The following is a 17,751-nucleotide window of genomic DNA, read 5'->3' on the forward strand; positions in this document are numbered from 1 at the left end:
TAACGCAATATTTGCTCTCTTCGACAAAAGTACGTTTTCCACTGTTAAACATGTTTTATATTTGCGTACATTCAACCAGACGGATCAAACTGATATTCTTCACTTACCTATTCCGAAAATGGTATCGATATCCTTTTTAATGACTATTGCGATTACTCTGCTAATGTTGCACACAGCGATGTCGTTCTGATTGGCGATAGGAATGCGAGAACTGGCCAACTATCAGATTTCAACAAAGATTATTATAAGTACATATCGGGCGACTGTGATGATTTGAATGACTATATAAATGATGGATTCTCATCTTCACGAATATCTTGTGATACCCATGTCAACACATTTGGAAAAAGTCTACTAGAGATGTGTCGTCTGCTTAACATCAATTATGGCAGATGGAAGATCTGGTTCAGACAAGGGTAAAGGTGATAATACGTTTATAAGTCACATAGTGTGCAGTGTGACCGACTATGTCATCGGGTCAGGCACAGTACTTAACCAGATATCAACATTTGATGTTGTGTCCCGTTGTGAATCTCAGCATCTTCCCATATCTTTTTCTCCATTGTCGATACATGGCAAGCAGCTAACTACAAATGAATCGCCTCTAAATATACCTATTGTCAAGTACGTCTGGAAACCCGAAAAGGAAGGTGAACATGTCACAAATCTTTTAAACCTGTCAAACGAGTTGGAGAATACAACAGAAGTAATATGTTCTGATTGTGAGCTTGGCATACAAAAGTTTAGTGATGTAATACTCAAGTCAGCGGCAGAGTGCATGAAGCGGACCATTACATCGTCAAAACCAAACCCAGATTGGTTAAATAATACATGTTTGGCACTTAACATCAGCGGTGTCACTACCTTAATAAATTTAGAAAACATAAAGACACACCATCCCGGGTCTTGCACATTTCATCAAGAAATGTCTACAAAACTGCGTGTAGAGATGCAAAACGTAAGTTTGAAAGCAAAAATATGAGTGAGTTGTCGGACTCAATTACTAACCCCCAATTATTTTGGCAAAAGCTAAAGTACATCTTATGTCCACGTAAGTATTAATGAACTTAAATATAATAAAACCGCTGGGGAAGACCCCGTAATCTGCGAGTTCTTCAAGTGCTCTTGTCATATCATCATGCCTTACCTTGAAATCATTTTCAACACATTGTATGATAATGGATCATTCCCTATAAAATGGACAAAAGCAGTAATTGTGCCAATACATAAACAAGGCGATAGAAACCATCCGGAAAATTATCGCGCCATTTCCCTTTCAAGTATTTTCGGTCAAGTCTACACAAACATTCTAAATAACCGCTTGATATTCTGGTTAGGCAGTTTGGGTATGATAAATGAAGAACAAGCAGGTGTCAGAACAGGCTATACCACCACAGACAATATATTAGTTCTTCAAACTGTAATTTGTAAATATATTTCTAAGGAAGGTGGAAAACTGTATGTATGTTTTGCAGATTTTTCCAAAGCATTTGACAAATTATGGTATGTCTTCAATAAACACGGTCTCCATTCAAAAATGGATAAAACCAAACAAAGTATTTATGAAAATGTTAAAGCCTGTGTTCGCACAAACAACAATATTCTTACAGACGTATTTGACTGTCCTGATGGTGTTTGGCAAGGTTGTGTCCTATCATATATCCTATTTCCGTTCTTTATCAACTAACTAGTCTCCGAGATTAACCTTTCATGTTACTGGTGTTCAGTTATTACCAGATCTTACTGAAATATTTATTCTGATATATGCCGATGATGTGGTATTCTTCTCAGTCTGTAATCGGTCTACAGAGGCAAATTAATGCTCTAGAAACCTACTGCAATAAGTGGGTCCTAAATGTCAACCTTGCTAAAACTAAAATCATGTTTTAAAAAGAGGATCAAAACCAGAAACATGGACATATAAATCCACTACACTTGAAGTTGTTGCATCTTACAAGTATCTTGTCGTATCATTCAACATCACTCTAAATTGGTCTCTCTCAGCCAAAGACTTTTCAATTAAGGCAAAGAAAGCCTTAGTTTCTATAATTACAAAATGCCTTTGTAATTTTAAAGACTTGTCATGTGATGTCTTCTTCAAAATATTCGACTGTAAAATAATACCAATATTATTGTATGGGTCAGAATTGTGGGGTTTTCACAAACATGATTGCTTGGAAAGGGTATTACTTTATGCATGTAAACGATTTCTTGGTTTGCGAATGTCTGTACCAAATAAAATTGTACTCGGAGAAACTGGTAGATATCCTGTCTATGTATATACTCTTAAACGCTGCACAGCCTACTGGTTAAAGCTCCTCTCCATGCCCTCTTCACGTTTTCCATCTATAGCTTACAAAATGTGATGTAATCTATACTTAAACGCAAGCGCCGAGCGAAATAGGTTTAACTGGGTTTCACATGTAAAAACAATTCTCGTTAGATTTCGACTTGGCCGTGCGTGGATATGGATTGAGTTGGAAGCAAACACAATTTCTTAAATTTGCTTGTACGAAGAAGCAAAGATTGATTTACACAGGAGTGGGATGCAAAACTCCAAAACAGTTCCTGTACATTTACTTATTCCTTGTTTAAAGGAGATTTTACATGTGAACCATATTTACGCTGTATTAATCTCAAGAAAGTAAGAATAGCCGTGTCACAGTTTCGTTCCGTTTGTTATGATTTAAGCTGTTATAAAGGAAAATTCCATAAGAAATCCAATGTGTGCAAATACTGTAAATTGAATATCTTGGACGACAAATACCATGTACTATTGATTTGTGATTACTATAGAAACATTAGAATGAAATATACACCCAATAATTTTACGATACAACCGTCAAAATATATATTTATCTAACTGCTGTCAACCAACTTCCAATAGGATACTCATGAAAACTGTTGCTTTGTTTATTTATCATGCTATTTTGAAAAGAAATCCACTCTGCTGTTGAACTGATTTTATATGTGTACTATGGGCCTGTGGCCTCCAGTTCTGAATAAAGATTGATTGATTGATTGATTGATTGATTGATTGATTGATTGAAATCAGTTGTGAGGAAGATGGCTATGAGGATATGAATGATCTGTCGTCCAACGGACACCCACTTCAGTTGTACACAACACCTAGAACTCAACAACTAGCATCATATTTTAGAATTTTACGATAATATCCAGATAAAGGAGATCAAATGTGACATGGAAACAATTTCATGAAAAATCTTTTCCAGAAATCCATGTTTTGTATAGTGACATTGTTAAGTCAAAGAAACATAACAAGAACGCGTTATTAACACAGAAACATTCAGAAGAAAAATACTGTCAGGTCGCAAGCGAGGAAAACGACATACAGCATCCGGCGATTACACAACACTGTTTCAGTGTTTCTCTTTCATTCCTGTGCGTAGAGTCAGTGGGTGGGGCAGACTAGTGGTTAAAGCGTTCGCTCGTCAACGTGAACACACGTTCTCGATTCCTGTGTTTGGTGTATGCCGCCGTGATATTGCTGCAATATTGACAAAAGAGGCATAAAACAATGCACATTCACTTACTCATGTTTAGAACAAGGTTTCAAACACGTTTTATGAATTTGATTTAATTGATTTGATTACAGTTTCGTTAAGAATGTAACTACCTGTTAGGAATTATACCACTAAAATCTAGGTATCTAAAATCTAGGTATGTAAAAGGTATGTAATGCATAAAGACAAAATGACAAATGTTATGTTTCCAAAAGTTGAAAAGCATGTATTTTCTATACAAGTAACCAAACACTCGCGTATGTAACACAACTATGATAGGAAAGAATGAATCAAGTTTCGAATAATATCATGTAAACTCGAGTGCTCGTTGTTTAGTTCCACTTTTCAAGCTTCACTGTTGCTTCCTTCACACCTTTGGAACCCCGTGGAATAGGTGTGGTGGACTATGCATTGTAAAACATTTTCATTGTTATATTACTTTCATAAAGCTCACCCATGAAGATATGGGTTAGAATTGGTCTTCACCAATGAAAGAGAATACCCATTTTCCACAATATCTATAGAGAAACAAAAAGAGCAAAGGAAATATCCAGAATACACCAATCGGTGAATACACCACGTGTTCCCAAACGGGTAAGCATGTGTTGCTTTCCCTGTCGCTCAAATGTCTGACACCCCAGGTCTACAACGCAAATACGGGCATTGGAGGTACAATTGTTGACAAGGCATCTACGATGGGTATCCCAAGCATCAATCCATTGAATATGAAACATCGTTGTCAAGCATGTCACCGACAATGACACACAGTCGCTTCTTACGACAAGCATGGGTTTCTAAAGACCAAGTCTTAGGCGGATCGTCAAAGGCATAAAGACGTATGAACCTATCACACAAACAATAATGACCCCGAGAGATTCCAGCTTGTACATCGTTTGTAGAGGCAACCGTCTACGCTGACTTTCTGACTTGAAATACCTAAATGAAACCATTATTTTGTTAATGTCATATTGTTTTAACATTAAATATTTCGACAGCTAGTAACATTGTAGCCATGTTTCAAAATTATCCGTCTAGTAACCTTGACCTCACATGGATATGTTTATGGGAATCATGATGATACGTACACCTTCTTCCAGACACAACACCTGCTCTAGATTGTGCCTTCTTTCAGACACAACACCTGCTCTAGATTGTGCCTTCTTCCAGACACAACACCTGCTCTAGATTGTGCCTTCTTCCAGACACAACACGTGCTCTAGATTGTGCCTTCTTCCAGACACAACACCTGCTCTAGATTGTGCCTTCTTCCAGACACAACACCTGCTCTAGATTGTGCCTTCTTTCAGACACAACACCTGCTCTAGATTGTGCCTTCTTCCAGACACAACACCTGCTCTAGATTGTGCCTTCTTCCAGACACAACACCTGCTCTAGATTGTGCCTTCTTCCAGACACAACACCTGCTCTAGATTGTGCCTTCTTTCAGACACAACACCTGCTCTAGATTGTGCCTTCTTCCAGACACAACACCTGCTCTAGATTGTGCCTTCTTCCAGACACAACACGTGCTCTAGATTGTGCCTTCTTCCAGACACAACACCTGCTCTAGATTGTGCCTTCTTCCAGACACAACACCTGCTCTAGATTGTGCCTTCTTCCAGACACAACACCTGCTCTACATTGTGCCTTCTTCCAGACACAACACCTGCTCTAGATTGTGCCTTCTTCCAGACACAACACCTGCTCTACATTGTGCCTTCTTCCAGACACAACACCTGCTCTAGATTGTGCCTTCTTCCAGACACAACACGTGCTCTAGATTGTGCCTTCTTCCAGACACAACACCTGCTCTAGATTGTGCCTTCTTCCAGACACAACACGTGCTCTAGATTGTGCCTTCTTCCAGACACAACACCTGCTCTAGATTGTGCCTTCTTCCAGACACAACACCTGCTCTAGATTGTGCCTTCTTCCAGACACAACACCTGCTCTAGATTGTGCCTTCTTCCAGACACAACACCTGCTCTAGATTGTGCCTTCTTCCAGACACAACACGTGCTCTAGATTGTGCCTTCTTCCAGACACAACACGTGCTCTAGATTGTGCCTTCTTCCAGACACAACACCTGCTCTACATTGTGCCTTCTTCCAGACACAACACCTGCTCTAGATTGTGCCTTCTTCCAGACACAGCACATGCTCTAGATTGTGCCTTCTTCCAGACACAGCACATGCTCTAGATTGTGCCTTCTTCCAGACACAGCACCTGCTCTAGATTGTGCCTTCTTCCAGACACAACACCTGCTCTAGATTGTGCCTTCTTCCAGACACAGCACCTGCTCTAGATTGTGCCTTCTTCCAGACACAACACCTGCTCTAGATTGTGCCTTCTTCCAGACACAACACCTGCTCTAGATTGTGCCTTCTTCCAGACACAACACCTGCTCTACATTGTGCCTTCTTCCAGACACAACACCTGCTCTAGATTGTGCCTTCTTCCAGACACAGCACATGCTCTAGATTGTGCCTTCTTCCAGACACAGCACATGCTCTAGATTGTGTCTTCTTCCAGACACAACACCTGCTCTAGATTGTGCCTTCTTCCAGACACAACACCTGCTCTAGATTGTGCCTTCTTCCAGACACAACACCTGCTCTACATTGTGCCTTCTTCCAGACACAGCACCTGCTCTAGATTGTGCCTTCTTCCAGACACAGCACCTGCTCTAGATTGTGCCTTCTTCCAGACACAACACCTGCTCTAGATTGTGCCTTCTTCCAGACACAGCACCTGCTCTAGATTGTGCCTTCTTCCAGACACAACACCTGCTCTAGATTGTGCCTTCTTCCAGACACAACACCTGCTCTAGATTGTGCCTTCTTCCAGACACAACACCTGCTCTAGATTGTGCCTTCTTCCAGACACAACACCTGCTCTAGATTGTGCCTTCTTCCAGACACAACACCTGCTCTAGATTGTGCCTTCTTTCAGACACAACACCTGCTCTAGATTGTGCCTTCTTCCAGACACAACACCTGCTCTACATTGTGCCTTCTTTCAGACACAACACCTGCTCTACATTGTGCCTTCTTCCAGACACAACACCTGCTCTACATTGTGCCTTCTTCCAGACACAGCACCTGCTCTACATTGTGCCTTCTTCCAGACACAACACCTGCTCTACATTGTGCCTTCTTCCAGACACAACACCTGCTCTACATTGTGCCTTCTTTCAGACACAGCACCTGCTCTAGATTGTGCCTTCTTCCAGACACAACACCTGCTCTACATTGTGCCTTCTTCCAGACACAGCACCTGCTCTACATTGTGCCTTCTTTCAGACACAGCACCTGCTCTAGATTGTGCCTTCTTCCAGACACAACACCTGCTCTACATTGTGCCTTCTTCCAGACACAGCACCTGCTCTACATTGTGCTTTCTTTCAGACACAACACCTGCTCTAGATTGTGCCTTCTTTCAGACACAACACCTGCTCTAGATTGTGCCTTCTTCCAGACACAGCACATGCTCTAGATTGTGCCTTCTTTCAGACACAACACCTGCTCTAGATTGTGCCTTCTTTCAGACACAACACCTGCTCTAGATTGTGCCTTCTTTCAGACACAACACCTGCTCTAGATTGTGCCTTCTTCCAGACACAGCACCTGCTCTAGATTGTGCCTTCTTCCAGACACAACACCTGCTCTAGATTGTGCCTTCTTCCAGACACAGCACCTGCTCTAGATTGTGCCTTCTTTCAGACACAACACCTGCTCTAGATTGTGCCTTCTTTCAGACACAACACCTGCTCTAGATTGTGCCTTCTTTCAGACACAACACCTGCTCTAGATTGTGCCTTCTTCCAGACACAACACCTGCTCTAGATTGTGCCTTCTTTCAGACACAACACCTGCTCTACATTGTGCCTTCTTTCAGACACAACACCTGCTCTAGATTGTGCCTTCTTTCAGACACAACACCTGCTCTAGATTGTGCCTTCTTTCAGACACAACACCTGCTCTAGATTGTGCCTTCTTTCAGACACAACACCTGCTCTAGATTGTGCCTTCTTTCAGACACAACACCTGCTCTAGATTGTGCCTTCTTCCAGACACAACACCTGCTCTAGATTGTGCCTTCTTCCAGACACAACACCTGCTCTAGATTGTGCCTTCTTCCAGACACAACACCTGCTCTAGATTGTGCCTTCTTCCAGACACAGCACATGCTCTAGATTGTGCCTTCTTTCAGACACAACACCTGCTCTAGATTGTGCCTTCTTTCAGACACAACACCTGCTCTAGATTGTGCCTTCTTTCAGACACAACACCTGCTCTAGATTGTGCCTTCTTCCAGACACAGCACCTGCTCTAGATTGTGCCTTCTTCCAGACACAACACCTGCTCTAGATTGTGCCTTCTTTCAGACACAACACCTGCTCTAGATTGTGCCTTCTTCCAGACACAACACCTACTCTACGCTGTGCCTTCTTCCAGACACAATATAAACTTTCTTTCAGATGCAACATACCTGCAAGATTTCTTTATTTTCCTTGAGACACATTGCACACTTTTTTCAAACACATCACCCATGCTGGATGTGTACAACTATTTATAAACTGACGTCCAAAAGACTTTATAACTATCAAACCTACAAATACCAAAATCTGAAAAAAGAACAGGTGAAACAAATTCAATGTGAAATAAATAGTCCAAACGCAACAAAGTTGTATGCAGGTACGGACCCTGCACATCCGTAACCGCTCCCTGATGGTGACGTCATAAGCAAGGATTACCTTGGGCTACGTATACGTTGTCAGTCGACAGACAGTTGCCAACCACCTGAGGGCTCAAGGAAATAGAGTGTACATACTGTACAGGGACAGCTCCTGACAGCGCAACATCGTCTTCTGGGATGGAAATGGACGCGATATGTACGACGTTGGAACCGGGGTGACTGGCAGTGGGTCGTCTTCACTGACGAGCGAGCGTCGATTCTGCTAATACAGGGTTGATTCTCGACAATGTGTGTATCCTAGAGGGGGTGAACGAAAAGTAGAGTGTTGTGTTTCAAGAGGTCGTTACGTATGCTGGAGGCGGTGTTATGGTTCGGGGAGGGATTTATGGACAAGAGAGGACGCCATAGGTCATCGTAAACAGAAACCTGACAGGTCAGTGGTACACTGGCTAGATTCTTTACGATCATAACAACGCCAGTCCCCATGTAGCCGGGATTGTCCAGAATTTCTTGGCAGCAAACAACGTCAACGTCAACGTCAACGTCAACGTCAACGTTTTGACATGGCCGACAAGACATGGCCGATAGAAAAAGACTTCTGGTAAGCAGCGTATGTTGATTTCGTACATACAGTTATTGTGTCTATTTGTTGTTAAACAATACGACATAAACTCATCCGAAAAATATTAGTCAGTTTGAAGCATACTTGCAATTTTAAAATTTGGTATTTGTTTTGGATGTGTACAGGAATGCTGTGTAAATGTTCGGCAGCAGGTCAACATTGTATGAAAACACGGACCAGCGAAATATAGCATTGCCATGAGTTCACGGTTGATGTCGGAGTACATGAGGTCAAGCCCCGCAAGGGAACTTTAATATTCAACTCTGACATGTCTTTGCCTGGTATTACCTTCTATTGGAGGATCTTTGTCAGACTGGGTTCACCTCGGTTACCTCAAATGGACAGTTACATGTGAAAGCGAGGTTGTGTGTACAAATCCAACTGTCACGAGGAATCACTCTCCAAAAACAATGATTACAGTTGTTCCAAAAGATATGATACCGTCCATGTCAGACAATGTCAACCGTCAAATCCAAGACAAAGCACTTCTAACAGCATTCATTGTATATGTCACCATCCAGCAATATATTTTCAGAAAAGAAGAAACCAAATGATTACAGTACAGGTTTTATTAGCACAGGGCACATCAGGCTCGTTGCAACAACCGAGACATTACAAAGAAAGCTGTGGAATTTCATTATTCATCTTTTACAAATATTGTACAAACTAAAAGAAAAAAGACATGCAAACCCGTTAAACTACAACGGTCGTCCAGCTCGTCTGTGTCAGTTCACAGAACCAGTATGCACACCTGTGTTTTCTTCTAAGTCTAATGTCTTTCAGATGTGTCGTGTGGTGGAACTATCGTGGCCACCATCCATTTTCCTGACACAATGTCCGTGCGTACTCGGCGATTTCGCCTAAGTGCATTCGCTCACATTGCATTTCTCCCAGCGCTGTATGGAATGTGCTGTGTAACACCATGGTGTGTCATAACTGTCGGAAAGAACAATGCGACAGTAGTTTGCGACTTCCTTCATACTCTCACCAGTGTGAAAATGGTCAGGTCTAGTGCCCTTAACATGTTTGTGGAAAGTATGATCGTCCCATCTCTGACATGCAATACCGGAAATCGTCACGTTTAAAGTTCCGTTGTAGAAAGGTCTGGTCCGGGTGAGATTTCCATTATTTGACAACCCTGGTATGGAACAGTCTTGGCCTGCAGAATAGCAAAGTTAATCCAATGAACGCCGTTCATTCACAGTGTGAAGACAATGCAACTAATCTGTGACTGGAAGTTATAGTTGTGTGGGCACTCATTGCCTAGGAATCAATATAGTTCTTATCGTATCATCATTGTGTTCAGTTTACTTTTTGTTATGCCTTGCATACACATTATGTACAGATGTTATTGCTAGGGAATATGGGAATTGCCTTCAACTGTGTTTTGTTTCAGGGACTTTCGACATCAAGTTCTATTCCATGTTAGAATTATTGAGAACACAATGACTGACGCTGCTGAGAAAGCAGCACTCAACAGACTTGTGACACCAATAAACCTGTCATCAAAAGTTACATCCATGATGTAAATGCAAAAATGTGGGACGCTAAATTTTTATCAACAAATCCCATTCAATAAAAGCAAACATGGGTTTCCACTACTTGGGTTGTCAGTCCAGATTTGTGGTCATTATATGACGAGTTCGCATTGACGACACTAGATATACTCATGAATAAATGCTGAAAGGTGATTCTAAACATACCCCGGGTTCTATCTCTTGTGATCAAGATGCAAGAATCACGGTGAGACATGTCTTGCTTGACTGTGTTGATTTTTCCATCACAAGGGGTAAGAAACTTCACAAATGTAATGTTTAAAAATAAAGAATATTTTTTCTCTGATGATAAATCTTTGTATCCGAAATTGGATCCCTATCTTTCGACTCCAGAAAAACGTTAGCGAAACCCACTCAAACCCATCCATTCCTGTGACTTGACATTCTGTAAACCCATGTTTTGGAACAGCGGTGTAGCCTAATGGAACTGAGTGTGGCACTGTCAGTGTATCGAGTACATCACACAGATTTCAGCAATGAAATGATAACAATCTAGTCATCTTACCATCTCGTATTCTTATACAGTGCCCCGAAGAAAGAATGTGAATTTTCTTTTTTGATTCAGTATAGTTCACTGTAAAAACGGTTAACGATCTTTGTAATAAAGTTAACTTCTTTATTGTGCATAACACGACGTCAAGGTGGTGATGAAGGAACGTCTTGTTATCTACAATAAACAAGTTGACATCCATAAATTTGACTTTTCTTATGTTTCCCACTTCTAAATTCCCTTCAAAGATATAATCTTAAGTGCCATTTAATTATTGATGTTTACACAAGAAAATCCTTAACTGATAAAACCTCATTGATCTGCGTTTATGACTGTTCTGAAATGACAGTGGTAATCAATGTGTGAGAATGTTTCAAGCAGGGTGAGAGAAGTTGTGTGATGCATGTAGACTTTATCATTGTGGTGTATAACTTCAGTATGATTTGCGGTATGGAACTAAATTATGACCGGTGTAGAGCTTCAGTCTGACTTGTGGTGAGGTCCTGTAATATGATTGATGTAGCACTTCAACATGGCTTACAGGGTAGAGCTAAAATAAGACTGTGGTGTAGCACTTCAATATGACTTCCGGTATGCAACCAGAATAAGACACGTTACAAACATGCAAATATGAGCGGTCAGGAAGCATCCTGAACCTTGAGCAGCACAGTGAATATGAGTGTTCTTAAAGTGGACGTCGCGCCAAACTCCAGAATTCGATTCCCCACTTGAGTGAAATGTATGAAGTCCATTCCTAGTGTCCGTCACTATGCTTTTGCTGGAATATTGCTTAAAAAGGTGTACAACCCAAGGTACTCACTCACTTAAGCAATACAGGCGTCATGACAGCAATACAATCACAATAAAGTAAAACAAGTGTAAGAACTATTCATTGGCAAACTATAACGATGCAGTGTGTATCGAAACTTTGAAAAACTTTGGAGATTTATACATTTGGTACAACGAAAGGGAATAAGAATATAGTTCTCCAAGTATCTGGGTCAGTTCCAATCTCCTTCCCTAATATATCCCGTTCCATACAGTGTTGATTACGAGACACAGTGCGACAATCTTAATACAGAGTCATGGGAATGGGCAGAGAAATGAATGCCGGAATCAATGAAAATTTATCGATCATGTATTGATTATTAGATTTGTAACTTTTTGGCAAAAGAGCGGATTAGTTACAGTCTTCCCACAAATTATTGAGAAAATCTTTGGGTTTTTTTCTAATGATGCTAAGATTGGAAAAGGGCTTTCACTATGCACTAAGCATACTAAATAAGGGAGACAACTCTTGAAGGCTTAGAAGGCAGCTCATTACGTCAAGAGTTATCTCCCTTGTCTGAGCAGACGGCTTCCTGTGTTGACATGGCAGAATTTACAGCAAGAGAGAAAAGAAAGCTCAATCTAGATGATTTTGAAAGGGGTGAGGCTGATGCTAAAGTGGTAGCTTGTAGACATGGCATTCCTCTGTCTACAGTATACAGAACTTTGAAGAATATTCAAACAGGAACTGGGACAGAGCACAAAGCAGGGGCAGGTCGGCCTAGGAAATTCAGTGTTGTGGATCGCCGAAGACTTGGGCAGATTGTGAGTAGGGGCAAATTGAAAAGTGTTGAGAACATCAGAAATGAAATGATTAGCAGAGGAAGTCCTCAGGTATGCAATGAAACAGTTAGGCAGGAATTACAGAGACTTAATTGGGTGAAAAAACGTGGAATTCCCTCGCCGTTGATGAAAGATGCACAAAAGGAAAAACGTTTAAACTGGTGTCGGGCTCATGAAAATCAAGATTGGGATAATGTTTTCTTTTCGGATGAAAGTTCTGTTTGGCTTTTCCCTAATTGTGTGAAAATTTGGACCAAAGATACTGTCAAACCTATCTACCAGCGACCAAACCATAGCCCGAAGTTTCACATGTGGGGTGGCATATTGGCTCGCGGAGTGACGCCATTGTGTGTTTTCACGGGAAACTTGACAAAAGAAAGATACGTTGACATTCTAAATGGTCACCTTCTTCCGACAGCACAAACATTGTATGAAGATGATTGGATTTTCCAGCATGATAATGACCCAAAACACACTGTGCGCTACACAAAACAGTGGCTGTCGGGCGAAAATGTTCAAGTTTTAGACTGGCCCAGTTACAGCCCAGACCTAAACCCAATTGAGAATGTGTGGGGAGTCATGAAGGACAGAATAAACCAAAAGGGACTGAGAAATATTGAAGATATGAAGGCCGAGGTGGTCCAATATTGGGATGCCCTGTCACACGATTACCTGCAAACTTTGATGGGTAGTGTGCCTAGGCGTATTCAGGTATGCATTGCTGAGCGAGGAGGTCTAAGAAAGTACTAAAACAAGACTGAGACTGTAGAAGAATGATGTTTTAACATGTTTATGTAAGTAAAACGCCAGAAGTTAATAAACGTAATGAGTTACATGACGCAGCATGATTCTCAATAATTTCTGGGAATACTACATATACATCCATATCCTTCACCTGAATGTTACATTGAGAAGTAATTTTTTAATAACACATATATTTCCGTTAGTGTATATAGAGATGTGATGGGCGTATTTTCCAGCAATCTTTTCTGTGACTGTTAAAGCTCCGTAAATGTATATGGCGAGAACCGATCTACATTGTTCCACTAAAGGAATGCTTTTGGACCACATCACATGTTATCAGGAGTTGCCGTCTAGCAGATACAGCATCTGCAGTAATTGCAATAACAATAGATGCATGTACCATGGCAACCCTGCACAGATACATTTTGTACAAGGCCACCCACTGTCACCCTGCCTATTGTCCTGAGTCTTGCTCAGTACAAAACACTGTTAGCTTCCCCCACTGCCTCCCTGTATGTTGTCTTGAGTCTTGCTCAGTACAAAACACTGTCAGCTTCCCCCACTGTCTCCCTGTATGTTGTCCTGAGTCTTGCTCAGTACAAAACACTGTCAGCTTCCCCCACTGTCTCCCTGTATGTTGTCTTGAGTCTTGCTCAGTAAACAATACTCAGTTGGAGGACTACTGGGCAAACGGTTTAAGTAGTCATTCCTTTCTTCTCCATCGTTGACAACAACATAGTTAGTTATTGTTCAAAACATCGTGAGCACATTTTGTCTCACTTGGCACGGCAGCAACATGTTTCTATTGAAAAGACTATGATTAAGTGAGTGGGTGCGTTTAGTTGTACGCCAAACTCAGAAATATTCCACTTATACGGTGGCGGTCTGTAAACAATCGGGACTGGACCAGTGATCAAAAGCATGATCATCGATCTGCGCTATTGACATGACTATGTCAACCAAGTCGGCTAGCCTAACCACTCGATCCCGTTTGTCGCCTAAATGCAAGCTTTGATGGTTACTGCAGGGCAATATTGTAACTCGGACCTTCAAGGGTACGTATGTGATTGGGTACGTATTTGATTACGGGTAAGTATTTGATCACGGGTGCGTATGTGATTACGGGTATATATGTGATTACGGGTGCGCATGGGATTACGGGTACGTAGTTGATCACGTGGGCGTATGTGATTACGGGTATCTTTTATGGCCACCATTACCATCAATGGTTGCTTGGCAGCGGCGTTCCACAGACCGGACCAGATTCCGGATAAAGTGCCTGGGAATGAGTTGATACTCTTCCCTCAAGGCCACAAACAGAGCAGGTAACGTCTGTGGTTGTCGAACACGACCATCCAATTCGTCCCACAATTGTTCAATAGGGTGAAGATCTGGTGATCGCGGGGACCATTCAAGAACCTGAACGTTGTTCTTGGCAGGAAAATCCCTGGTTATTTTTGCTTTATGAGGCCGAGCGTTATCACGCTGAAAAGTGACGGTCTGGCGGTTCATGAAAGGAAGGACAGGAGTCCTGGTGATTTCAGCACGGTAACGTCGAGCTGTCAAATAGCCCTGGACTAGAATGAGATCTGTCCTGCCACTGTATGTGATGCTAGTCCAAACCATGACACATCCACTGCCAAATCTGTCCACTTCCTGTACAGAATTTGCAGCGTGCCGTTCGTTACGACGTCGATATACACGTGCTCTCCCGTCGGTAGGTGACTCATCACTGAACATAACAGTTCTCCACCTTTGCAAAGGCCATGGGAGATGTTGGCGACACCACTGTCGGCGTTGATGCCGATGTTGAGGTGTAAGGACGGGTGCGTGAGTGAGTGAATGATAGAGTTTAGTTTAATGCCACCAGCAATATTCCAGCTATGTGGAGGTGGTCTGTAAATAATCGAGTCTGGAACAGACAATCCAGTGATCAATAGCATGACCATCGATCTGCGCAATTGGGAACCGATGACATGCGTCAACCAAGTCAGCGAGCCTGACCACCCGATCCCGTTAGTCGCCTCTTACGACAAGCTTAGTCTCCTTTTATGCCAAGCATTGGTTGCAGAGGGCCTATTCTACCCCGGACCGTCAGGGGTCTGTAAGGAAAGGTCCACGCAAAGGTCTTCTGGAACGAATACCAGCCTCACGTAATCGGTTCCTCACAGTCTGATCAGAAATTGCTCTGCGTCCTGGAACTACCGATGTTGTGGAGAATGCTGTGGTGTTCCGCAAATGTCGAAGCCGAATAAACCTGTCCTGAGTCAGGTCACACGGGGTCGACCTGACCTGGGGTGATCACGGGTTGATCGTTGCTGCTGGTAGCGATGCCAAATTTTTGCAGTGGTACTCTGTGACAAACTCAGTTGCCTTGCAATCGCAGACGCCACAGCCTCAAATTGACCAATCGCATTGTTGCGCTGAGCCTCAATAAGTCTAGGCATGACTTTAACTCCAAATTTAAGACGCAAGAGCTTTGAACGCCCCGCCCCCCGAATTTTATTGCAAATGATGCCTGGAATGGAATGTGCGTGCCAAAGAAAGCGCATGCATGTCTTCCCGTTCACAATCAATTGCATTTATTGAGGAAACGAGGTTTTGGTGCGTTTTGGCGAGTTGTCCTCAATGACAATGGATTCAAACTCGGAAGTGACAGCGTTCACTCTAAATATACTGATTACATAGACACCAAAGATTCAAATTCGAAAAGTCACATGGAACAATACAACCTATGCGTTTCTTTTTTTTTCTTTTTTGAGTGGATATCGCATTCCTGGATATCGCATTCAAAGACAAGTGTTACTTCACATCAGCAAGATCACTTTGTGAGAAGGCTCTTAAGCTGTATTTTATCAAAAGCTACATGTTTTAAAAACAATGTGTCTATCGTTGACAAATGAAGTTGATGCTAATGTGATTCCAATCTTCACATATGGAGCTGAAATATGGGGCTTTGAAAATTTAATGTTTTCTTGGTTAATGATAGATAGCCTGATAATGTGTGGATCTCATGTGTACATGATATTTGAGTTCAAATGTGATAATATAGAATGAATAAAGCATAAAGTAAAGAACAGTCTCATTGATTTGTTTATACAGAAGTGGCACTGTGCTTTAAAAGTATCATCTAAGGGTAGATTCTATAAATCTATTACACTTAGTACTGACTGTGTTGTGACTATACTCTGTTGTGACTCTGGGCCAACGCATTAGTTAAACAGGGGTGGACAGCATGGCTCAGCAAATTAGTATATTAGTACACAAATTAGTGAGTCTGCCTTATGGGAGGTCTGTCTTTTTGAGAGTGGACCCTCTCAAGAATGTATTTTTCGTCTCGTGGACTAGTGATTAGTTCGTACCTAGATCCTAACTTCATAACTTGTCCGGTTTTCGATCACATTATCCCTCCAAGCGTTTTCTCGCGCCATTTGGCAGTGTGTATTTATGGTTCTCTAACCATTTGTACAGACAACCTAAACTTCATACCGAATGACCAACCGTTTAAACGCTTGGTTTCAGGAGGCGATAAAACAGAGCCACAGGCGAAATCCTTAATTGGCCACATCAAGAAAGCTTTGGCAAAAGAAGAGTCGATGCCTTATGTCCGACTGCACCATCAGCATGTGATTCTTTAACACCTCAAACTGCAATATGACAGCTGTATGACGGTGGGCTGAGAATAATTGCTTCTTGGCCAGACAGTCTAGTGCTTGTCACGACGAGATGCCATTGCATGTGTTTATGAACACTTCCAAAAAGAGATGATTCTAGGTCTTTACGAAAGGTGAGCGTATCCTGCACTATCAGTGCCACCCGTCATAAATACGTCCAAAATCAAGTCAATTGTTCAGTTGAAGAAAGGTGGCAACGTACTGTCACAGATATCCTTCACATATCTACAAACAAATCTACAAACATATCTACAAACATATCTACAAACACAGATCTGAATAACCACATGAAGCGGCCTTAATTGTCCCCTTAATTTTCAAGCTCAGGTGGTAAAATTAGTGGTTCATGGTTAGTGAACGAGTTTAGATCATCCACATACTGAAGTTTAACGTCCAGGCCAAATTGTCATGCTTTCATATTGCCAAACGGTGCAGGAACAAAGAAACATGGCGGAAGGACAACAGGTGCCAACTGTGATACCTATCGCATGTATAAAAGTTTTACCCCACATTTTAGACTTATGTTATCAAAGAGGAAATATTCAGCATATTACATACTGTTTTCTCACTACACTTCAGATTTGCTATTCATTGGACAGACTGTGCTGAAATAAATACATATAAGCATGTTTGGTGTATTTACACCTGTCCCGCTGATTAAACAGATAATGATGTACAATGACAATCAGTTTGACAGAATGGAACACTGTCCCTTTTTTTTTAATGTAAAATTTCGAATTCAAGCTAGAAGAATCCACACATTAATTTCGCATGTCTCTGATATTTTCTGTGAATTTAGAGAGAAGAATTCCTGGACAATATTAAGGATTGT

The sequence above is a fragment of the Haliotis asinina genome, chromosome 4 (genome assembly GCF_037392515.1).
Source record: "Haliotis asinina isolate JCU_RB_2024 chromosome 4, JCU_Hal_asi_v2, whole genome shotgun sequence".
NCBI classification, from domain to species: Eukaryota; Metazoa; Mollusca; class Gastropoda; order Lepetellida; family Haliotidae; genus Haliotis; species Haliotis asinina.